Below are 23,720 nucleotides of genomic sequence, written 5' to 3' on the forward strand. Positions count from 1 at the left end.
ACTGTGAAACTCCAAGAGGGGAATAGAATTTCAGCACATATTCTTTCTTTGTAGAAAGCCCTGTGAAGATCTCACAGAACAAGAGCGTCCCAGAGAACGCAGTCCAGGAAACGATGTCTTTCAGGAAGCATGGAAAGGGTGAAGCTGTCTGGAACCCTGAAGCCTGTTTGGCCCCCTTGGCAGCGTGGTAAGAGAAGCCCTCCCCTGGGTGGCCGGTGGTGGGTTGTGGTCTTGGTGCTTGGTTCCTTTCCTTCTGTCAGTGACCCAGCCTGTGTCTCATTACTGGAGCCCTTTCCCTGGCTGGCTGCTCCTTTGGTCCCCGGTTGCCTCCTCAAGGTTATGGCCTCCCTGCTTCAGTTCACCTTCCAGGACCTGTGAAGTCAGCCTGTGACTCCAGCAGGAGCTGACTTTTCTGAACTTGGCCTTTGAACATGGGGAACCTGTTAGTCTTAACCTTCACGTTGGCTCAGCTTCTCCTGCTGGTTTCTCCTAACTAAATCCGCCCCTCCGTTTCTTCCTCCATTTCTTTCTCCCTCCCTCCCTCCCTCCCTTTCCCCCTGCCCTCCTTCAACATTTATTATGCATGTTCTATGGCTGCCACAGAGTTAATGACGGTTTTACTGCAGTCGTTCATGACTTCTGGGTCATACCAGAGTTCCGAATCAACGGGCCAAACTCCAGTCCCGTGCCTGCCCCCTAACTGGTGCGTTGAGAGGACATAATTATTGCAAGGGGCATGTGTGAGGGGCCTTGTGAAAGCCTTGATAGGTAACGTGTCCTTCACATATGATTTACAAATCATGGATATCCTGTTGTGATTAAAAGCATTGTGTGTAGGTATGATTGGGACTCATAAAACAGATTTTAATTTATATAGAATTAACATTGCTTTATCATTATGTATTTTTTTAAGTTTTTTAAAGGTTTTAATTTCTTTTTTTGAAAGATGTATGCATTTATGAGAGAAAGAGAGCGCGTGTGTGTGCGTGCACGTGAGCGGGAGGGGCAGAGAGAATCTCAAGTGGACTCTGCACTGAGCACAGCCCCACTCGGGGCTGCATCTCACAGCTCTGAGATCATGACCTGAGCCGAAACCGAGCTGGACACTCAACCAACTGTGCCACCCAGGTGCCCCTAAAGATTTGATTTTCAAGTAATCTCTACACCAAGCATGGGGCTCCAACTTACAGCCCTGAGATCAAGAGTCTCTTGCTCTACCGACTGAGCCAGCCAGGTGCCCCTGTCATTACATATTTTGAATCAACACATGCTATAAGTACTATTATCTTGTTGGTGTCTATAGATTTTGTTAATGTTGAGAGAGGGTCCTTTGTCCCACCTAAGCCTTGGGCTTTGAAGTCAGCCAAACACCAGCTCAAATCCCATTTCTGTTATACATTAGCGGAGTGACTTTGGGCAAGTTGTTTCCCTTTTAAAACCTTAATTTCCTTACCTGGAAATGGGAATCATCATGTGTACTTCGTGGGTTGCCGTGGAGATGAAATGATGAATGTAAACCGCTTACCAAATTGTGTAATTGCTCAACAAATGATTATGGATATGCTTATAACAAAAGAGAAAAGGAGGAGAAAGAAGAGGGGGAAGAGGAGGAGGACAGAAAGACACTAATCAGGACCTGGGCAGTAATACTTGGGACCAGAAATACCAGGGGAGATTAAAAACCCATTTTCACAGCCATTACAAATCTGCTAAATCTTTGAGTTGCATAAACCCATTAACAGCCACCATGCTGCCAAGAGTGCTGCCCAATGCTAGGGCACACTTGTAACATTTTGGCTACTCCACATTTGAGCTTTCTTCCCATGTTCCCAGCTGGAGGTTGGTGGGAGACAAGGAGCTGGATGACTCCTACTGATTAGCGGGAACCTCGGGGGCATTTTTCTCAAGTCTTTGAGCTGATATCCTGCCAACAAATTCTCCTTTGACTTTAGTAATCTAGGGTCAGTTTCTGGCATTCGCAACCAAGAGAGCCACCCAGTACACCCATGACAGGGACTTGATCTCATCTGGCCGGTCTGAGATGAGGAGGCTCCAGTTCCGATGATCAAACCAGAACCTTTCGGCTCAGCCCCGTTCCCACTGCAGAGACTTGGCGGATGACAATCGCGCCTGGTTTCACAGTCTGGTTGGTGGCAGAAGACCCATTACTCCTCACTCCTCCTCTGTCCCTCGGTGTCTGACTTCTTCCAGCTGTCGCGGGGGGGGGGGGGGAGGCAGTGGAGGAATGGCCACAAAGGCTGCCTAGGGCCATATACAGAGAGGTCTTGACTGGTGGCTCTGTCCCACGGCTGAGTCACCTTTGCAGGACCCCCTTCATACCAGAGAACATGGCAGCAGTTCAACCAGCGCAAGGGGGTGAAGGATAATGCCGACTCTCCCTCCTCTGTCCCCTCCTCCCTCCCCACACATACTGCACCCCAGGGATCAGCCCTCCAGGGTGGCCTCTGGATGTCCCACCCCGGGCACACCCTGTTGTTTGCGGTGGAAAAGACTGCCCTAAAATCCTAGTCTCCCTGAAAGTGCTCCACGGAGCCCAGACGCCTGCAAAGCACTCTCGTTTTGTTTTCGCATTTCAGATGTTAATTATAAGGAAGAGAATTAGGCATATAAAACAAATTACATTGGCAGCGTTTGCTTCACTCGTGCACCACGGGGCCCAGGCGCCCCTAATGAGATGTGACTACAGATCATCATGCTTCCTGCAAACAGCCAATTGCTTCTAATGTGGCGGAGTCTTCCTTGTGTTGCCTGAGAATCAGCCACAGGTGTAGGATTTGACTCCTGAGCATCACTCCCCCCAGGGAAGGGCGGTTAGGTCAACAGCAGGGTGAGGAAGGCTGGAAGGAGAAAGAGAGAGGCAGAACCCTCCCAGGCTTCAGATCTTCCCCCTAATCTCTGATAGGGCTCCTCCTCCACCTACCACAGCCACCCCCAAATAAATGCACAACCCAAGAACAAGCAGCGTATCTTCGTCCTTTCTAGAAAAAGAAACTCTGCAGCTGCCGTGAGATGCAAGCCATGAACACCGTCTTTTCCCAGTGCTTAATAATATTAATGTCCCCAGCGAAGAACAAACAGGCATTCTACCATGGGTCGAAAACTGTTTGTGAGCTTAATTGGAAAACATTACTTAATGTTTCCCTTAATTGGAATTAATTACAAGACCCTAGTGAAGAAATAACTCCATATGCGAGATCCGAAGACCTCACACTGTGATGTGAAATTTCCCTTAGAGAGTTCGCTCCATCGCAAGTGCTCTGACAACCTACGGAATTCGTGCACCTAAATGTGTTGCTTGTAGGTGCCCGTCTTGAGCGCAAAGGACACTGGTTTGTTGGTAAACAATAGGGAGATTCAGCGATGTGGAGTCTGAGGAGGTGGCGCAGGGAAGCGGGGTGACTTCTTGGACTATTAGTGAATGGAAGGGTTTGGAGTTTTCTCAAGTTCTTCAAGCTCCCACACTCCCGGGTTTCTCATTTCCCAGCCCCAAAAGACAGACTTGTATTTATTTATTTAGAGGAGGGAAGGGGCCGAAGGAGAGAGAGAATCTTAAGCGGGGTCCACACCCAGCTCGCAGTCAGACTCACGCGGGACTTGATCTCAGGACCCTGAGATGGTGACCTGAGCCGAAGTCAAGAGTCAGGACTGAGCCACCCAGGCGCCCCTGAAAGAAGGAACGAGACAGTCCCAGAGAAATGATCTTGATCGGATTTCCAGCTTTGCTTAAGGATAGTTGGTGTTACCTACCTGCAGAAACAGATTTTTTTTTAAAAGAAAGATCCTCATTTTCTTTTTTTAGCTCAATCCTTGAGCTAAAAGTCAAATGTGCAGTCCCTTGAAATGAAATGAACCTTTGAAATGAAATGAAAGGAAAACAACCTCTGAAAGCAACTCATAACTAGTTTGCATGAATCAAACCATATTTGGCAAAACCGTGTGTGCACGTAGATCCAGCCATCGTGTGCTCTTAAGAGTCTCCCGAACCGTGTTCTGAAGACAGGAAGGGGTGTGTGATCCATAATCATGGGTCCAGTGGGAAGAGGGAAGGTCAACGATTAAATAAGCTTTGGAAACACGGAATCAAATAAAGTTATATAAGTTTCTTCATAACAGGCTCCTCAGAGCATTGGTCATGCCAAGGGGCTTTGTCACTTTCCTAGGATATACAGTTTGCAGTGTGATCTTATTTGACTTTGGAACTCCTTTTTATTGGCGTGTCAACAATTCATGACAGACCAGTGTTCTGCAGAATCAGCTTAATATGCTTTAGAACACTTTAGTATTTCAGCCGGAAGTCCAAACAAAACAAGCTTAGAAGAAAGAATAAGCTAGGAGGGGGCAACTCGGTGGCTCAGTTGGTTAAGGGACTGCCCTCGGCTCAGGTCATGATCCCAGAGTCCCGGGATCGAGTCCTGCATCGGGGTTCCAGCTCCACGGGAAGCCTACTTCTCCCTCTGACCTTCTCCCTTCTCATGCTCTCTCTCTCACTGTTTCTCTCCCTTAAATAAAGAAATATAATCTTTAAAAAAAAGAATAAGCTAGGAAAATATGGAGAACTGTGGACTTGGATACATTACCTTAATGATAGGATTCAAATCAGTATATGAAGGAATTTGCCATTAAGAATCAGAATAATTGTTGGGGCGCCTGGGTGGCTCAGTAGGTTAAAGCCTTTGCCTTCGGCTCAGGTCATGGTCCCAGGGTCCTGGGATCGAGCCCCGCATCGGGCTCTCTGCTCAGCTGGGAGCCTGCTTCCACCTCTCTCTCTGTCTCTCTGCCTGCCTCTCTGCCTCCTTGTGATCTCTGTCTGTCAAATGAACAAATAAAATCTTAAAAAAAAAGAATCAGAATAATTGTTAAGTCGGATAAAGTATGATCAAATGATTTCTTATAAGTGGCAAGTATAAAACCCAATGATATATTAAATTTGCTCGCTTTAAAAGAGGTACAATTCTATTTTGCTCTTAGAAGATCTTCAAGTTGTATGATTTAAAGGGTTATAGAGAAGATGAATGATTGATAGTGATTTTGTTTTTCTACTTTAATAACTAGTAAATCCAAACCTATTAACAGAAACACAGAATTCTAGTTTCTTTGTGCTAAGAATACGGAGTAAATTTCTAAGTGCATAGAGGGACTCTAAGTGCATAGAGGTACTTGTGGCTGTGACATTCTTGTTATTATTAGCATACTTGGGTATGATTTAACCCAGGAAAATCTGTTTTGTAAGTGACCATTACATAAGGCTTCCTCTAGAAAACAAAAATGACCCTTGGAATGTAGATAGCAAGAGACCAAATGGAGGTGTACAAGTCAGAAGTTTCCAGAATAAGGATATTTCTTATGTGGGTGGTAAATCATTTTTCCCCCCCCCACAAGTCATGAGATCACGTATTTCCTTCAACAGAACAGATGCTTTAGGAAGAAATCTTAAAGTAAGGAAAAGACTTCATTCTGAGCATAAAGAATTTTTGTACGTATTTGTTAGCAATACCCTCCAAAACTCAATTTATGATTTGTGATTCGGGTTAACAGTAATGTCTTTGCTCCTCTCCTTTCCTTTCCCATGTTGCTGAGCGCCCATTACCAGTGATGTCAAAAGAAGGCAGGAGGGAGAAAAAAGGGATTACAAAATCGGATGGAATAATTTATCGGAAGGGGTACTTCCTGCACGCACTGTAATTTTGATTTCAAGTAGGAATTTTAAACCTTTACTCCGGGAGTCTTTGCCTCCTGGGAAAAGGAGGTTTCCCTCATACCAGACCATCCCTTATCCTAATGGCGACTGTTATGCTTCTCGTTGAAAAGACACTGGGTTTATGCTGTACAGCTGGTGCAACTGGAACAAGGGACGGCAAAGGCTGATTGATGGAATTCGCAGGGGGCCGTAGGAATGCCCCACGAGGCGCGTGACTGGTGCGCCCCAGTTCGCACACCAGCCGCGGGGCCGGGGATGGGCTGGGCCACATGGGGCGGGCTGTGCTGCTCAACCTTGCTCAGCTTAGCTGTGTTGACACCGGCCAGGGGCACCTCAAGCTGTCTGGGGCTGTGCACTAACCAAGTCTGGCAGACGCTTTTGCCACCGGCTCCCGCTTCCCAGCAAGTAGCATCTTTACTAGAAGCCCTGGGAAACCCACCCTTCTCCTCCAAGAGGAGATGGCAGAGGTGAGGCCTGCCTTGTATTTCATATTATAATGAAAGGAGGGTTACATGCCAGCAGGATATTAAAACCATAAATACTATAAAAGATGAGTTCGCAAACACCGATTCCTCAGAGAAATCTTTTCTTAGACCCCAGACTAGGTGAGGACCCTCTCTAATATAATGCCCTGAATGCCTCCTTTGTGGCCCTCCCTGGTGTTGTCATGAATTAATGTCCTCTTGGAGGAATTTTTTTCTTTCTTACTGGTCCTCGAAATTCTAATGTTACTTCTCTAAGGGTGGAGACCCCTCTGTCTTTCTCGGTAGCACCCAAGGCAAAATGGATTATAGGCCTGTCCTGGCCTCTCCTCCTTTCCCCTCCTCCTTTCCCTCTCCCCTCCCCTTCCCTTCATGAATAATTTAGTCCTAAAGCCATTAGGTTGGGCAGAGCGGGGTAAGTGTCCAGGGGGGTGGGAAGGGGAGGGGGTGTGGGGGCCTAGACTTGGATGGGCTCATTCCACTTGTGTCCTGGAACAGGAAACTCTTGGCCTACTCAGCCATTTTGGGAAGGGGGGAGAGGGCCATCAAATTATGAGTGCAATGAGACAAAACATCTGTTAGATTGATTTTTTTTTCATTGTTTCAACCAGTTCTTGTGGCGTTGTAGAGACAGATCACTAGTTAATTTAGTTGGATGACCAGTAGTGTCTGTTCCAATTGAATTTTTGACTGGATGTTTGGGAGTCATAAAAAGATATGTGTATTTGTGTGTGTGCGCGTGTGCGTCTGTGTGTGCGTGTGCGTGCACGCACGTGCGTGTGCTGTAGTAGAAAGATCACAGCCTTTGAAATCAGACAGACTCTGCTTTAATCCTCTGTTCCCTCATTCATAATATAGGAACAATGAGAAATTTGCTTGTGGGCTTGTGGTGATTATTTGAAATAAGCTGCCCATATTCATTTATGATAGACCCTTGACATCAGATGCTCAAACACAGGGGTGCTGCGTGTATTTCTGCGCCATGGACCACCTCGGCAGCTTTGTGAAGCCAATGCATTTCCTCCACAAAGAATGTTTTTGAGATGCATCAAAAATACATCAGATTCAAAAAGGAGCCAATTATATTGAAATGTAGTTATCAAAATATTAGTAAACACATTTGTGAGATAGTAATTGATGTGTTTTATTGATATATTCAACAACAAGTTCTAGTGACAAGTCTAATAGCTGGCATAATTTTGAAGCACAGATGAGCAGAAATGATAGATTGAGATATTCCAAACAACCACAATGATATGAATGGATGTGACGTTTATCAATGGCAAAGACACAGTTACCACTAATAAAATGGCGGTCTGTTTCCTACCTTCGCGAACAAAGAAAACACTGAATTTTATTTGATTTTTTTCCCCTTTTCAAATTTTTATTTACATTCTAGTTAGTCCACATACAGCACAATATTGGTTTCAGGCATAGGATTCAGTGATTCACCGCTTACCTACAATGCCCAGTGCTCATGAAAATGCTACATTTCAATTAGAGGTCAGGGAGTCTAAAAATGGCAACCTTTTCCCATCTCAGTCCACGGACCTCTGAATTCCAATTCCTCCTTGGATCCCAGGTTAAAACCCCTAGTATAAGGTGACATTGACTTTTGCCCACCTGTCTAAGCCTCTTAATTCCCCCCAGCTGCTGTCATAGGCTTGTCTTCACCTGGGGCTTCTGGAGGCGGTGCCGATGGCCAGCTGCAGCCCATTCCGTGTAGGTTTGATGGGGCAGCATGTGACCGGGTGGAGCCTGTGTGTGCTTGCGCAGGGAGAGACCTCGGAAACGTCCCAATTAAGTTCCCTCTGCGTCCTTACTGAGGGGTCCCGTGTGCCCAGCGCCTCGGACACTTTCTAATCCCTATCCCCGACCACGCCCGCCAGATTTGCTTTGGAGGAAACGCCAATGTCGCCATAGCCACTTGCTTTTAAAATGATATACCTCGCCTCCACCAAGCTATTGGTTCTCTGAACTTTATTTATAAACACCCCCCTCCATCCCTGGAGAAGGCATCCATTCCTTCGTGTTGATTTCGTCAGAGCCCATCTTCCTCTAGCCCCCAAGGAGAGCTCCAACCGGCCACGTGAGAGAGGCCCTGTCCCCAGGGCCGGGCTGGGACAGCAGACAGAAATGCAGGGATGGGGGCACGGGTTCCTGACCCACCAAGCCCTGAAAGCCAGATGGGCGCGATCGTGCCGCTGTTCAGGCTGTGCATCCAAGTGAGAATCCAGAAAAAAAAAAAAAGCCCACTTTCTATGTAGGGGTGGGGAGTGGGGGTGGGGGATGCAGGCCAAAGTCGGAATCAAATGTCTCCTCGCTTTTATCCTGGATGAATGCTGCCTCACATGTGCGGCTTTCTCAGCCAGGGACCTGGCCTCTCCCATCAGCCCAGAAGAAAATCAGAGAGAAGCAACACGTGTCCCTTGCCTCGTGGTTACTGTGGCTGAACCGGCTCGCTTCTGTGTCGGCTTGCTGAGCTTTTCACATGCTCCCTCCCAAAGTGTGGAGGAAACTAGGGCGCTGAGAGTTGAAAACAAAGTAAGGGGGGCAGGAGGCACGTAGTTTTGTGCTGGGACTTCTGAGGTGAGCCGGCAATCGCCAATGAAAAGCTCGAACAGGGCTCGCCGAGGTGGCCCATGGTCATATCACGTAACAGTGGAAAGTGTCCCCTGAGAGGGAGAGGGGGCTGTCACTCCCTGACTGAGGAAAAGAATTCCCGGCTGAGGCACCGAGAGCTGGTGGCCGCGGCAGACCCCGGGTTAGAAGGGGACAGAAGGATGAGAGAATGATTAATTAAAAACCCAGGTTGAGCCTGTCAGGCTGCTTTTCTGATTTTTCTAGCCCGGCCACAATCTTCCGGTTGATTTTCCCCACACGGTGTGGTCAAATTGCACGCCTCGGGGAGTGCCGGTGTGTTTATCTGTGAGATAAACTTGCCCTAAAGATAAGTCCCAGCTCCACTCGGTCAAGGACACGTTATGCAACAGACCTGCGGGTCCTCTGTGAGAGAAGACTGGAGAGGGGCGTTCTGTCCGCCTGACCCCGGGATCCTGCCGCCACTCTTCCTTTAGATAATGTTGATCCCCTTCTTTGTTTGGATCGTCAGGTACATACAGAAGAGACAAAGGGACATTTCGCCTGTAGTTTTACCAGCCAGAATTTCCCAGCTGATTTTCTGTATTTCTTCTCTTTTCTTGCTTTCAGTTGCATCTGTAAAATTGTAGATTGGACTTGATTTATTTAATAGCCGTGTGTTGAAGGCTGTTAGAGAGGCTGATGGAGACCAAGCCTTTGGCTCTGAGCGGCTCGCTGTTCAATGGCCCGCACAGTATGGTCAGTTGGTTGTCCCCGGCAGTTGGACCCTCTTGCTTGGCACTGCCTTGGCACTTTGGATGACCTTCCCTTATCGCCCTGCCAGTTCCCTAAGCTGAGCACTCGGCACAATGCTTTTCAATAATCATTCTTTGAACCAACTGCTTTGAACCCCTACTCTGCATCCGGCCCAGTGCCGGGGGCTTTAACTTACGTTTCACTCAGTTCTGTTCGTGTTTATACGCCGAGGGCAGGGCCAGTCGCCGGCACCCAGAAGGTTGGGGCGACTAAAGGGATTTGGGCGGGAATGCCAGTGCTGGATGTAGACTGGGTCTGGGTTGCAACGCTCTTGTCCAGCTGTGTGGCCTCAAGCCACGGGTCTCCCCTGGCTGAGCCTCAATGCCCTCATTTCTAAAATGGGTGCCATAAAAGACTCATGATAAAGATGAAGTGAAATGCTACCTCGAAAATTCTGGTATATCCTCTGCGTTCCACATATACAGAATGACTGACTGGCTGATTAGAGTCCCTGGAACCAATGATGAATGAAGACTGTCTCCTTGGGTCACAGGCCTTCATTTTCTCCCTTCAAATGTGCTCTCCAGAGAGCTCCTAACTCCAGCCACAGAGACTTTCAGGTGTGAGTGTAGGCTGACACATTCGCTCCTTCCCCGAGAAACATTTGCATCGTAAATCAAATTTCTAATCATCTGGTTTAAGTAATGTTTCCTATTATTTCAGAGGGTTCGCAGTTTCCCCTGGAGCCCATCTGCTAACCCGGTGCCACCCATTAAGAACCCCTTATGTTTCAACAAGTATTGATTGGGAGGTCACCGGGAAGTAGATAAGAGACTTGTCGGGCGGGATGCATTTTAATTGGAAGCAAATCAGGATGCGATTTTAGTAATTGAGGCATGAAGCAATAATCGCCTGAACGCTGGTGGTGCCAGTATGAGCGGAAAAGAAAAACAGCTTCCAGAGAACTTAAGTGGTGAGAAGTGAGCATCGCAAGGCCCAAGCAGATGGGAGGAGAGAGAGAGAAAGAACGATGCAGAGAGGCTCCAAGCCTTGACCTTGTGCCGGGTGGGTTGGGGTGGGGGAGGTTAATGGCACCTCCCTTGGGAGCCATAAGGCACCATAGAGGGGAGCTGGCTCTCTGGGGGACGGATCCTAAATCTGGCCTTAGCCAGAGCGAGTTTGGGGTCTTTGCAAAGCACCCAGGTGGGGGCGGGGGGTGTCTGCCAGGCGGCTGGAGATACAAAGTCCCGCAGGAAAATGAATGTTTCCTTCCGAGATCACCATCATGGTTGTGTGATGATCAGGGGGAGACACTGGGGCCAGAGCTTTGATCTGGGGGATCTTCACCTTTGATGTGAAGCCAGAAAGGTAGATAAAGTGTCTGAGGGAAATAAAGTAGGAAAAAATGCTGTAGGATCAAGTACTGAATCTTGTAAACAGCCCATATTTAGAGGCTAGACTAAAAGGAGTCAAGAGAGAGACAGAGAAAGAGAGAGACAGAGAGGAGGTATAATGGCCCCAAGGGCAACATCTCAGCAGAAAATGGACCACCTAACCAGGAAAGAAAGAGGACACAGGCACATCTCAAAAGACATAGACAGATGGCGACTTCGAGGAAGACCCCTCTTCCTGCTGGCGTTCAGACGACATTTGGGGAACACCGGAGCCACGCACCAGCCTAGGGAAAGGAGGGGAGGCAATGCAGGGAACTGTGCGTTGGCACTGAGTTTCACTCTGGATGACTGAGAAAATCGCTGGGGTGTCTGACAGCCTATTAGTGACCGCGCTATGCTTTCTGCATCACACAGATGGGAGCCCCAGATAGGATTTAAGTCCTGTTTACGGGAAATTTTTGAAAGTTACAATTTTGTGTATTTGAGTTAGTGACTATACCATTTCTACTGTCCACGCCGTAATAGCTTGAGCTCGCAAAGGCATTTGTTGTCTTCTTTCTTGACAGGTGCATTGATACAATCTCCACGAACTTATTCGATTCTGCTCATGAGGCAGGTAAGGCAAGTGTCAAAGTTCCCATTTTACAGATGAGGCGACAGGCTGGGAGAGATAATGGAAGCTTTTCCAAAGTCCCAGAGCTGGTGAGTGGCTGGGCAAGGACTTTAACCCAGGATCTTGGACTCCTGATTCAGTCCTTCCTCTATGCCAGACCTGGCTCTAAGGATAGATTGATTACCCCCTTAGGAGTCTGTTTTGGTTTATATCTTCCATATTACATGACCCAAGTTAGAGACTCTAATGGATCATTTGGGGTAATGTGCTGTCAGTTTTGCTTATTAATTGTAATGATCAAGGAGTATGTCCTCTGTGTGTGTGGGGGGGGGGGGGGGAAGGGGCAGTTCAAAGATGATTCGGAACCGTGGGCATCTTCAAAAGACGGGCTCACGTGGCAGGTGCCACATGGACTTGTTGGAGTGCTGTGGGCAAGTTCGCTCCCTTCCCCTGGCCTCAGGTCCTTACCTGTAAAAAGAGGACAATAATACCTATTTTGTAGAAAGGTTGTAAAGATTCAATGGGGTCATCTGTGTCCAGTGCCTGTCCCTCTAATCTTTCTGTTGGAGGTGGATGACACACCAGGGCCACGGTCACCAACCTGAGCAGTACCCTGTGGAGGGCGGCCCAAGATCATGTCAGGGTTAGTGGAGCTGCTCGGGGAATGGTCCTTTGGGGGCCTGGGGCCCAGCTGTGCTCTCAGCCCCTTCTGCACCCTTGAGGAAAAGCCAGTGACGGCAAAGTGGGGAGAGATTGATACAAAAGTGAGGCTTGTTCTGTGGCCCACCAGAAACGAATGTAACATTGTGTAAAATAATCATTTCAGAAAAACCCCAGGGCTTGGGAAAGTGAGGAGACCCCCTTTTGTGAGGCAAGTCTCACAAAAGGATTGTTTTAGAAGCATCTGCTACTCTCTCCTAAGAAAGATGGGAAGCGGTGAGGGCTGGGAGCTCCAGACTTTTAGATCAGCGCTTTCCAGCGAGGGCCTAGAATTCTGCTGACACCATAAACCTGCAAGGGTAGAGAGCACAGGGAGACCCAGGAGGAGATAAAGGAGCCTGGATGCTGACAACCAGGCCATTGGACCGGGAGCTGTCCCAGCCCAGGAAAGATAGGCCAGACACCTGAAGGGCCCTCCAGGAATTGCAGGCATTTGTAGAAGGAGCTAGAAGGGAGAGATGTGTGGGAAGGGGGCCGAGGGGGGCGGAGGGGTATGGGAGGCAGAAAGAAGCGGTAATTCCACTTGAGCTAAATGAAACCACGTGCCGAGACAGAAGTGACTTACAAAATGTGGATGAGTGCCATGTCCTTCTCGTTGCTCCTCTTGGGGTGAACTAAGTCCCCCCTGGGGGTTTGACAGAGGTGGGAAATCCACGAGTTTGGGTGGAGTGAGTCGGGGCGCAGAACACCATCGTGCCCTTCTCCTATCGATACCTCCTTTGCAGAGTGACTGATCAAATACGTGGCCAGTTTGCCTCTGTGATTCTTCTGGAAGTGTCTGCCTTTGGGGCATCTTCTGCCATCCAGAGGAAAGCGTGTCCCCTTCTAAAGCGATTTCTGACATCAGGAAGCAGGTTGGAAGATTTTTGTGAGGCATGTGGAAGCTTCCGGAGGCTGGGAGGAGGGGCCGTTGCCGCCGACTGTACCCCTATTATGGCTGGGACTGATTAGCACCCCTGTGATGTTCTCTACATCCTGGCAGCCCTGCATGCCATACATGGATCTTTCTGTCACCAGCTGTGGCTGGAGAAGACAGTTCATCTGCCTTTGAACTGGGTGAGGATAACCAACTAGAATCTCACCGAGACGGTGTTGATTCCCCCCAGACCAGTGGCAGATTACCTGGATGCCCTTAGGAGAGCACAGGGCCTGTCCTGGGATCCGTTGGAAGCCGTTCACCCTTTAGAAAGCAGCCAGGGGGGCGCCTGGGTGGCTCAGTGGGTTAAGCCTCTGCCTTCGGCTCAGGTCATGGTCTCAGGGTCCTGGGATCGAGCCCCGCGTCGGGCTCTCTGCTCCGCGGGGAGCCTGCTTCCTCCTCTCTCGCTGCCTGCCTCTCTGCCTACTTGTGATCTCTCTCTGTCAAATAAATAAATAAAAAAAAATTAAAAAAAAATAGAAAGCAGCCAGGTGTGTGCTGCTTTAGTTTCTCCTTGACCTCTGGCTTGCTCTGCTCCTCCTGAACATCTCCTGTCTTCTCATCTAATGGGGTCTCTAGTCTGTAGCCCCAATATTCAAACCTGGCGATATACCAGAATTGCCCAAGAAACTTACACAGGGCAGGTAGCAACAGTGCATGCTTCCTACCTGCCAGGCATTGTTCTAAGGAGTTTCTATGTATTCATTCATTTGTTACCACAACACCCCTGGAAAAACGAGTGCAATTACCATCACTCCTTTGCAGATTAGCAAACTGAAGCTCACAGTGTTGTAGTCATCTGCTCAAGGTCCTAGAGTTATGATGAGGTCAAGATTCAGGACAGAGAACCAGTACACGCCCTGTTAAATGTCAAGTTTCCCCGACAGAGAAGACCCCACCCTCACCTTCTGTAGGACAGAGAACATACCTTTGTTCATTTATCCATTAATCAATTCAACAAAATGTTACTGGAAGCCTCTACTATGTGCCAAGCACCTTTCCGGATGCTGGGAAACATGGAGCATATATTCCATAAGAGAGAGGCAGACAACAAATAAGGAAGTAAATACATACATAGCATCCCAGGGAGTGGGAAGCACTATGACAAAAAAATAATGCAGGGTACAGTGACCAATGGTGGGATAGAATGGAGTGAGGATGTGTGGATGACTTTAGGGTAGGGGGTTTGGGAAGATCTCTTTGGTGAGCAGACATGCAAATGAAATCAGGAAGAAAGGAATGGAGATATAAGGGAAGGGCATTTCTAGGCAGAGGAAATGGCAAGAACAAAGGCCCGGGTGGGAGCAGCTTGATAGATTTAAAGACCTCCCAGGAGGCCACAGTAGCTGGAGCCTAATAGCAAGAGGGGAGAACTTCCTCATTCTGTAGAGTTCCTAGAAGTTCCCAGAAGAAGCCAAGGCAGAGTCAGGTAGGGCTTTGCAGGTCTAGGGACAGACTCGTAGTGTTCGTGAGATGGAACAACTTGAGGTTCTGAGTAGAGAGGTAATATGATCTGACTTGGCTCTTTAAAGGACCAGTCTGAAAGAGAATAGACCAATCGGACGAGGGTGAAAGCTACTGTCATAGTCCCCGCAAGAGACGATGAGGGCTTGGAGCAGGGTGGTAGCGGTGAAGGTGGAGAGAAATGGTTGGTTCTGGAGAGTTTTTGATCTCCTGGTGGATATTGTAAAGCTGAGGGACTGGATGAGCTCACTTAGGAACATGGGAATAGCTAGAGTAGGCAGAGACTCAGAGCATTCTGGAACATTCCAAAGTTGAGGACAGGGAGAAGTGAGGGGATTCAGGGAGGAGACAGAGAAGGAGAGGCCAGTGAGATGTGAACCGTGTCAGAGACCCTGCTGAGAAGCAGAGCCAGAGAGCTGGAGCACAGGTCACCGGGGTTGACGACATGGAAATCTCTGGTGACCTGCAGAAGGAGGATGTTGGTGGAGTAGGTGAGGCCTTGACTGGAAAGGGATCTGAAAAGACAAGGAGCAGAGAAAGTAGAGACAGCAAGTTAGACTCAGGTCCTGTTTTTTTAACTACACAATGGAGCAGGGGAGCAGCTTGGTAGCTCGTGGTGGCCGCAGGGTCAAGAGAGACTGTGAAGGCCAGGCCACAGTTCTGAATGTCCACGTGCAGAGGGTACCACTGGGTTGGGAGGGGTAACCAGTAGTCGCAGGAGGAGCATGTTTGCAGCTGATAGCATCCCAGGGTACCAGGGGCGGACGTGGCCTTCCAGCATTGTGGGAAGGTCTTGCACAAGGGAATGTGAAGCGGAGGGTTGGGAGGCCGGGGAGGTGGGGGTAGCTGGTGGTAGGCTCACACGTGGGATTTCACTTCTGCTGACTTCAATTTTCTCGGTAAATAAGATGGAAGGCCGTGAGCTGAGAGCAAGGAGGGAGACTTCTACTTTATTCTACTATACCGAGCAGCCAAGAATTTTAATTTCAAAGCTGTCCTTGCAGGTTTTTCTTTTAGAAACATCAGTTTTCTTTTATAACATATTTATGTGACTTTTTAAGCCCAAGCTTTGGGGGGACTTGGCAATTTCAGGCATGCGTGGTCTTTGGGGATGTTCGCTTCATAATCAAAACACCATGCACTGGTCCCAACTGACTCCAGACAGTTTTTCTGCTGAAAATCCACCCCCTCTCCCCTAAGGAAACATCAAAAAGGGTCCTGTTAACATTAGGACATTAATTCAGAGAAGTAATTCTGCTTTTTTCCTCTGGTCTACAGCCATTTTGCTTTTTTAGATGTCGATGGCATTCATTTCAGGAATCACATAAGAAGCGGCGACATAGGGGCGCCTGGGTGGCTCAGTGGGTTAAGCCTCTGCCTTCGGCTCAGGTCATGATCTCAGGGTCCTGGGATCGAGCCCCGAATCGGGCTCTCTGTTCCGCAGGGAGCCTGCTTCCTCCCCTCTCTCTCTCTCTCTGCCTGCCTCTCCACCTACTTGTGATCTCTCTCTGTCAAATAAATAAATAAGTAAAAATCTAAAAAAAAAAAAAAGAAAAAGTTACTCCACCTTTAAGAAAAAAAAATAAAAGAAGCGGCAACATATCCTGATGTTTCTATCCCATTCTCTTACACACTTGAAAAATTCTCTTTCGGTTGACTTTCCAGATTATCCCTGCCTTGTCTTTTCCTGATCTAGTTGATCTAAAACTTGGGTGTGTATCCGAATCCCCGATGCGCTGGGGCGGGAGGAGGGGGGCTAGTTAAAACACTGAGTGCTGGGCCTCATCACAGAGTTTCTGACTGCATGGGCCTGGAGTCAGGCCCAGGAATCTGCATTTCTGACAAGTTCCCCAGGGCTGCTGCCACCAATGTTGTCACTGCTGGCCCGCGGACCACACTTTGAGAACCACCGCCCTGATGGATGTACACTTTTCCAGTAGTGTTTGTGGGAGGGCCGGGCAGCTGCATCGCCTCTCTCTGGCCCCGCAGGAGTGATAGCGAGGGTGATATAAAAGAGGGAGCTTGCCGGCTTACTCCACCCTTCCCTCCTTCCCACAGAAGCGCCCGAGCCACCCCTGACAGAGGAGACCCCGGACCGGGGGGGACCTTTGGTCTCCCCTGCAAGCATCTCAGATCATTCTCGTGTCTGTCCTTGCCCGAAAGCAGTCATGACTGCAACATCCCTGGGTGTTTTCAGCTTTCAAGTCCTGATCCCTACGTGCCCCTTCCCACCCTCAGCTCACACACGTTGCCTTCCCCCCCGCTCAGATCCCTGATCTCTGACTTTCCCCTGTCTGCTGCCACTTGCTCCCAGCGAGCTCCTGGTCTAGGATGGAGGGACCTTCATAATAACCCTGGCAGGCGGCCGTGGGGCCAGGGCCTCCCCTTTGAGGCCGGTGTGTCTTTGATTCCTTGACAGATTAGCTGCGCACAGAAGCAGAGCCCGTGTGAGAGGCTGGAGTGAAAGGACCTGCTCTCCCCGTGACACATGCCTATAGTACACGGTGACTGACAGGTACGGCGGAAAGCTATTTGCGGCGCCCAGCAAGCGAGATGCTCGTTCTGAAGAGCCCGTGTGGCCTAAAAATACCACGGAGGATGGGAGGGAGAGAAAGGAAACTTCAGCATGGAATATTTTCAACAAATTAAAAATAGAAAGGCCTTCGGGAAACGAGAGTCACCAGTTGCTGTCCCGCTCATCTTCTACAGGGCTTTAAGGATTCCCAGCGGACGGCCAGTAGCCAGGAGGAAGGGAACAGGGAGTTGATTTCGGGGAATGGAGTCAGGCCACCAGTAGACGGACGGCAGAAGCCAGGCCAGAAAGACACAAGCGCCACGTGGTGAACCACACGGATTGGGACTGACAGTAAGGCAGTCTGGGAATTAATGAAATCCAAGAGATGGGGCTCACCTCCGATTTGATGAACCGCTTTGTCAGGCTTGCTTAACCTCCGTCTCAAATCAGTGAGATTGTAGAGTGTGCAACGTGAGCCTGTCTGGTTTCACTTCTCTTCTTGTTAGGACGTTCCGATGCAGTCTTAGCCCTCCAGGACGGCCCCTCCCTGCTCGGCACTCCTTCCCCTCGCTCCCTGCAGCCTCCTCATTCATTCTAAGCTCTGGCAGAGAAATGATTTGTTTTAGGTTCATTCTTATTGTCTTTCTTTGAACATGACTGGATTACTGATGTCAACAAATGTCCTCCCCGTGAATGAGCTGCCCTGATCAAGGACCTCCTACATAGATAGATCTGACCCAGCACTTGCAAGATTCTGGGGAGGGGAGGGAAGCTGCGGCCCATTAGCTGGATCCAGAAGGTTTCCTTTGTACCACTGTCTAGTTCAAGGAGGAAGAAAATGGCACCCAAGAAGAGACCAGAATTACACAGAGGAAGAAACTGGATTTCTGTTCTCTAAGGAGGGTAGCAATTCAACCCATCAGGGTGGACCCAGTTGGGAGATGCTGGAAATTGGGCATGCGTTCTTGAAAGACACTGCCCCTGGAAGACCCAGGGCAGAAGCACAGAGTGCAGGCACTGGAGGCAATCTGATTTATTTCCCAGTTCCGTTCTAACACATGAAGCAGAGAGAACTCTAGGTCCATGTTTGCTGATTTCAAATCAATGGGTGATGGGCTGGGTTGCTATTCATGCCAAACTATGAGACTTCCTACCAAAGCTGTTGCATTTGGCTGGCATTGTTTCCATGTGGGGAGACAATGAGTGTCTTGAGTTACTCTGAGGGCTGACTGGTTATTACCGCAATGGTGTCTGGGCCCTACATTCCCAGCTGTCACGGTAGCAACTGTTCACGAGGACTCAGGGCCAGTATCACCCAGGGAGACAGCTGGCCGAGGCTACTGTGTCAGCAAGGTCCTGTACTGAGCTTGACCTTAGGCTGCCCTCACAGTCCAGCCCCACCCTGCTTAGCTCTTGAGCTCTGTTATCAAGCCTGAACATACTGGAAAACTCCTCCTCCCAGAGATGAATTGGGTGGATAAGTATTAAAGGTTGCTGAATTTCCATGGCGCACTCTGAGAATTTGAGAAGGCCCCATATGGTGGATGTTCTTAAGATGTCTAATGTTGTTTCCTATGAGATGCATCAAACACCGCTAGGGGTATATGGAGGTATTTAGATAAACAGATAATCTGGGGGCAAAATTGCCTCTGACGGAGTTGACTTGGAGAAGAAAGTCTTGGGGGAAATTCTAGGGTCCTCTGAACAGCTTTGCTGGCAGCGATTCACAGAGAGTATCTTGGCCTTGAGGTTTTAAAATGTGTCCCTAAGACTAGGGAAGCATCTAATTTGATATGTTCAACATCTAAGATTCAGAGAAGATAACGGACTTCTTAAGGATCATCACGAGTTTAGGGCCTCACAGTATTAAAATTAGCACAGTGGGCTTAGAATGGAAGACAGAGGCAGAGGTCTTTCTGTGGTCCCATACTGCAGCTCCTTCTCATGCCCAGATATCCCTGGTTTCAAGGGCAGCTCTGGGGGAAAGATGAAGGAAGAGAGCATTATGGAGCATCTTCTGTGTGCCTTGCATGGGGCCAACTGCTGCAAATACATGAACGTGTCTGATTCTTTGACGCTCCTTTGAGGTGGGTATTAAAATGTGGATTCTGCCATAAATGAAACCAAGATTCGAAGAAGTAGCTAGACTAGCTTACTGATTTGGGGCATATTAATATGTCTAGGAAGACCATACTTAGTCTACCTTCCCACACACAAGACTGCCAACCAGATTAGCCCAGAGGGCTCAGTAGATAGACCAGATCCTGCTCTGGTCGACTGCCAAAGTACAAGGGCACTGAATTATGAGACAGGAGATATCACCGAGGCCTTGCTACATAATAGAAGCCTGCACATTCCTTCTTTGCTAATCAGTGAAGCCATAGCAAGATTAAAAATAGAAAGGTTACTAGTCTAGAGTAACTATGACATCAAACAGTGTTCGCCTCATCCTAACCCCCTAGCTGCTGCTTGCTTTCACCCTTCTTCAATTCACCTGCTGAATGAGGACAGCTTTCTCGAATACTGAATGGGCTCCTATGATGTTTGCACAGTGGCTACATGAAAAAATAAATTTATTTTCAAGGCCCTCAGACTTCAAAAAGAGGGCCCATAGATGGAAATTAAAAGAAGGCAGCTTCAAGCTGAAAGGAAGAACTTTCTAGAAAGTGGTTCCATGTGACTATGGGATGGGTTGCTTTAGAATGAGCTAAGTTTCTTCCCTTAGACGTGCTTAAACAGAGGTTTGGAAATACTTTGGGGATTTGGCACTGGGTAAATATCGGATTAGATGATCTCCAGGGGCCTTTAAAGATCTGAGAGCCCATGTCATGTGGTACCAAGAGTGAGATGATCAATAGTGGACCGGACCCTTTGACTTTACTAACCTCTCATTGTGCAACACCTCTGCTTAGTTTGCTCATCATCACCGTCAATGCTGATGGAAACTGTAGTGAGCCTTAATCCATTTGGAATTGGAAACAGATTTCATTTCTGTCCGAGCCAACTCTGGTCTAGTGTTCAGTGCCAACAGAAGGATTTGAGAGTTGCAACCCAAGCCAAAGGAGTATGTATGGCTCTGCTTGAGCCACGAGGGATGTAAAGGGATGAGTGGATGGAAGCCACAGGAGGCAGAGGTGTCCAAGTCCTTTGGAGACTGTGACTTCCGCTTCCTGAAAGTGGCCCAGCTCAAGTCAGCTGTGACTGGAGTGAGGGTAGGACTCCGATGTGGCGTGGGAGGTCAGGTCACTGCCTTTCTTGGTTCTCTTCCAATCAAAGACTCTGGTTTTTAATGAGGAGACACTTAGAAACAGGAACTTTACTCCCTGCCAGCCTTGCCAGGTGAGGGAAAACCCTTCTCATTTTCCCTCAAGTAAGGCATCTTTTAAAGTGAAAGATATGCTAATCCTATGACCTAGCAATCGGAATGTTTATCATCCAAAAGACACAATTAAGAATGTTTAAGGGTGCCTGGCTGGCTGTCAGAAAAGCACCCAGCTCTTGATCTCTGGGTTGTGAGTTTGAGCCCCACACTGGGGTTAGAGATGACTAAAAATAAATAAAGAAATAAAAACTTAAAAAAAAACGAATGTTTATGACAGCTTTACTTATAATAGCTCCAAACTGGAGATAACCTATAATGTACATCGACAATAGAATGGGTAAGAGAGTTGTGATGTATTTATACAAAGAAATGCCATCCAACAAGGAGAAAGGACTGATTACTAATACGTGCAACCTTGATGTGTCTCACAGACATAGTACTGAGTGAAAGAAGTTAGATGTCAAAAAATATATTATTTGTGCGATTCTATTTACATAAAGTTCCAAAATGGGCCAAAAGTAATCTATGGCATGAGAAACAGAAACAGTAATTCTCTTTGAAAGCATTCAGGGTGGGGATAATCGACTGAGATGGTTCATAGAGACAATTTGGGGATAGCTGGAAATGCTGAATCTCTTAATCTGTTGGTGGAAAAAAATATAAAAATTCAGGTAAAGGTGGTCTTTCCATTTCACCATATGTATGTCACATCTCAATAATAAAAAAAAAAAAACCTGGAAAAGAAAGAAGGGAAAGTTTCCTTTCCATGGAGACTGGGTTCTAGTCTAGATTCTGCTGACATTCCACGTCATGGAAAAATATCCCATCCTATTGCTCTGGTGAACTGGGTCCTACTTTCCAGGTCTGCTGCTAATTGGCTGTGGATACTTGATCTTATATCTTCTGGGGCCCCAGTATTCTCATCAATACAATGGTGAGTCCTTGATTCATTGAATGCCTGCTATGTGCAAGGCCCCAAGCTGGGTATATGGGGAGCAGAGGTGAATTAGACTCTCAGAGTCAGGAGACTCAACCTGGCCAATTCAGTGCGGTAAGGTAGTCCTTTACCCCAGGAAATGAATACTTTTGCTCAAATATTCTTCTCTTTCTTCCGTGTACACAGACCTTTGCATCTCACTGGAAAGTGGACTCTGTGCTGGGATTTTTTTTCACATTCAAAAGCACCCGTAAACATTAATAGGATATGCATCGAGAAGGATTGAACATAGAGTTTAGTGAGTTGGACGCAGCCCCATTGTTCGACATTTGGGAACCAACTATGTTTTGTGCCTGGTTACTTTTCCATGTGCCAGAAAGCTACAAAATGAGTAAATAAGTCATAAGTGCAAAAAAGCAAGTTAGTATGATATCATTTATATGGAGGTTTAAAACGTGTGAAAGAATGCATTGTGATACCCACGATAGATAGTTGCAGGAGAGCCCCGTCTCATATTGGGTCCCCTCCCCCAGGGGAGCCTGAGACCAGGACTTGGGGGCAGGGTATTCACTGAGGGGCGGCCCCAAGGAGTGAGAGGGCAGGGGGGAAAGCCAGGAAAGGGTGCGTTCTTGAGGTCGCTGCTTAAGAGAAAAGGGTCTCTGGGAAGTGTCTGTCCAGAGGGCATTTTTCCAAGTCTCTGCCGCCTTCTGTCCTTCTGTCGATGTTTCTCCTGTGGGTACTCATTCTTATTCTTCCGGACTTTGGTGATATGCCTGTGAGGGTTGAGTACACTCTTGAGGGTTTTGAGGAAAGCCTGGGAGTAAAGGAGCAGAGACATAAGGCGGGCCCGAGGGGTAGGACCCTGCCATGGGCTCAAACCACAGGTGGGCTGGAGGCATGTGACACTTGACCCTGCTCGCATCTGTTTTAAGTTGCCGCCAGGAGAAGGGGCACAAGGAAGGGATACACCGGGAGCTTCAACTGGGTCTCTAACGGGTTATTTCTGAAGAGAATGGGGGATGAAAATCTGGCACAATGCCTAGCTTCCAAACAGCTGGATGGTATTTGTATGGGTGCTCATTATATTATTCTGGATACTTCTCTGTATTCTTGAACTATTTCAGAATTTTTAAAAAATTAGGCTGCATCAGCATTAATTTGTTTCAGGGGAGCTTTGATTGAATAATTATGCAGAGCAGTAATGTGTCAAATAGTAATACAATTTGCCACTAGTTCTTAAATTAAGTTAATGTACCTAAGTATAATTTCGATGGAATTTGACTAACAAAATATTGAGTTTTATCCAAAATGTCATGCTTTAATTTCTATTCTAGTTGAGAGATCTCACTTGATAAACTTTCCATTATATTTCCAGTTGTCTTGCCAGAGCACTTTGTAAACAGGGGGCGATTTCTCCATTTTCTGGTTGGGAAAGCTGTAACTCCGAAGCATTTAGTAATTCATTCAAGATCACTCAGCAGGAAAAAGGCAGAAAAACAAAGCAGGAGTTCTGCCCTTTTATTTTTAATCTGTCATGCCATCCCTGTTTGACCCAAGTTTTGCGACATGAGCACCAGAACATTCCGGGGCCCACACAGCGGGGTTAGCACTGTGTGTATGTCTACAGCACACACACACTTACACACACACACACACACACACACACACACAGTTCCATCAACACGGGGCCATCAACACAGGGTCATGAGGTGTGGGGGTGGTTACAGTCTCCACATCCGAGGGGTTTAGAATCTAACGAAGATATGAATAAACATTATCAGCTGTATCCGTCCATCTCTCCCAAGTACAAGGACAGGACCACCGTGGGTTTTTGCTTACGGAATGTCAACAGCAGCTGCACCAACCGGCAACTCTCTGCTGAATGTCTGCTGCGTACAGGGACTGTTGCTGGCGTTGCTCATTTCCAGACTAGTCCAAGGTTACCAAGTTCCACTTAACCTTTCCTTTGATTTGTATGCGCTGTGTTTTGTCCCCCCCCCACCCCCCCATCCCGGGTCGACAGACCCTTGTCCAAGGGCAATTTGTTGGCAGGAGGTGTTTTGAGGAGCGACCCAACTCAATCCAGACAACAGCAATCACAACCACAAAACCCACTACAGCCCAACCTTGAGTGAACTCCCCCTTTGTAAGGCTGCTTTTGAGACTCTATGGCTCCACTCAAGTCAAACATTTCAAGTGCCTGAACTTGGAACTTGGACTCATAGCCTTGTTTTCCGGAAGGAACTTGATCGCCGTTTAAATGGTCCCCGGGTGATACTGCAGGATAACAGCTGTGGACCTC

General features: G+C 47.9%; 1 long non-coding RNA gene across 1 annotated transcript; it reads left to right on the forward strand.

Moving 5' to 3' along the window:
* LOC123934427 lies at positions 1–23,489 on the forward strand. Its single transcript, XR_006816794.1, has 3 exons — positions 1–187; positions 17,064–17,159; positions 17,354–23,489. It is a non-coding gene; the product is annotated as an uncharacterized LOC123934427 (long non-coding RNA).
* Positions 23,490–23,720: the final 231 nt, after the last annotated feature.

The sequence above is a fragment of the Meles meles genome, chromosome X, assembly GCF_922984935.1.
Source record: "Meles meles chromosome X, mMelMel3.1 paternal haplotype, whole genome shotgun sequence".
In the NCBI taxonomy this organism is placed as follows: Eukaryota; Metazoa; Chordata; class Mammalia; order Carnivora; family Mustelidae; genus Meles; species Meles meles.